Raw genomic sequence first — 1,990 nt, forward strand, 5'->3', positions numbered from 1 at the left:
CCAACCAACAAACAAAAATAACAACAGCATCAACAACGACTCACTGTGGAACAGTAAGGATCTACATTTGTCGAAGATCCCACAGGATGCAGCTGCTCCTCCATCTCCTGTCTACAGTCCTGTTGCCAAGCAAAGGTGAGTTCATGTCCATTCTTTCTCTGTGTGTTGGAGATGGGACTCAGTACAAGCAGCCTCGACAAGATTGGGGGTCACCGCAAATGGATGAGAGGTTCTGGCCATCGGGGCTCTCCTGGCCTCACCTCTCTAAATGAGCAGTGACACGCATGCCAACAAACTGGAAAACTGCCTGGCATTGCTGTTCCCAGAGGCCCCATCAAGACATAGGTCCCCAAATCGTTCCTCATTAATACCTAAAACCTAGTGGCTGGTCACTATGAAATACATAGCAACCGGAAATGGAAAGTAGACAGGCCAGCTGAACGCCGGACCGCCTGCCCGCCTGGCAGATTGCCATCATCACGCTCAGCTCTGGGGGGCGGGGGGGGGGGCGGTTGGTGGGGAAACTGGGGCGGGAACAGTACTGAGCTCACGGTCCTTGTTACTGTTGCCGCTGACAGTTCTCTCCTGGCTTCCTCTCTTCCTTCCTGCGCAGCACTGGGCTTGCTAACTGAACAGCTGCACTTGTTATCAGCTCGATGCCTTCACACATGGCAATCCTAATGTCACATCACAATGAATAATTGGATGTTGGTTCACTGTCTTTTGCTCTGAGCCACGGACGGCAGCAGACCCAACTCAAGCAGCGATCTCACTCTTCCCAGTTTGGCGGCAAAGTCATTCATAAATTAAAAAAAAAAAAAAAAAAAAAAAGAAGAAAGAAGAAAGAAAAGGAAAAAAAAAAAAAAAAAAAAAAAAAAAAAAAAAAAAAAAAAAAAAAAAAAAAAAAAAAAAAAAAAAAAAGCCCAGCTCCTTGTTTTGTCTGAATCAACTCACAAGATAAATATTTAAATAAAATGTGGTTTCAATTGTGCTCTCTGAGGATAATTGCTGGCTCACACTCTGTTTCTATATCAATGTGTTTTCTCTTATTTTTCCCCCAAGCTGACTAATGAACAGAGCTGTCAGAAGCCCATTGCTCATGATGTAGCCAGCAACACATTAGCAGCTTTGCATAAATACAAAAACTATACTCGATGCAGCTAGTGAAATACACACAGAGCACACAAAAACTCCAAAAAAAGCTGAGGAGATGCTTCAGGTGGCAATGCACTTGCTGTGTAAAGTGCTCTCTAGAAAGCACTTAAAAAAAATAGCCAGGTGTGGTGGCTCATGCCTTTGATCCCAGCACTCAGGAGGCAGAGGCAAGTGGATTTCTGTGAGTTTGAGGCCAGCCTGGTCTACAAAGGGAGCCTAGGACACCCAGGGATACACAAAGAAACTCTGTCTGGAAAAACAAAAAGAAGAAGAGGAAGAGGAGGAAGAGGAGGAGGAGGAGGAGGAGACGAAGAAGGCGCATGGTGGTATGTATTTATTATCTCAGTACTGTGAAGAACCTCTGGGACTTGCTGGCTCTAGGCCAATGATAGGCTGTCTCAAAACCCAAGGTGTGAGCTGCGTGTCATGGCATACGCCTTTAATCCCAGCACTGAGGAGGCAGAGGCAGGCTGATCTCTGTGAGTTCGAGGCCAGCCTGGTCTACAAAGTGAGTCCAGGACAGGCAAGGCTACACAGAGAAACCTTGTCTCGAAAAACCAAACCAAACCAAACCAAACCAAACAAAAAAACCAAACAAAACCCCAAACCAAAAATAAAAACCAAAAACCAAACCAAACCAAAAAAAAAAAAAAAAACCCTCTCATACACACAAAAACAAAACAAAACCCCAAAACAAAAAAATAGGGTGTGGTATCTGAATAGTGACAGCCAAGGTTGATCTCTGGCCTTCACACACATGTACTTACACATAAACATGTACACATACACAAATTAAAACTGTTTACAATAGATACTGAAACCTGGATGCTAAACA

This window comes from Acomys russatus, chromosome 13 (genome assembly GCF_903995435.1).
Source record: "Acomys russatus chromosome 13, mAcoRus1.1, whole genome shotgun sequence".
In the NCBI taxonomy this organism is placed as follows: Eukaryota; Metazoa; Chordata; class Mammalia; order Rodentia; family Muridae; genus Acomys; species Acomys russatus.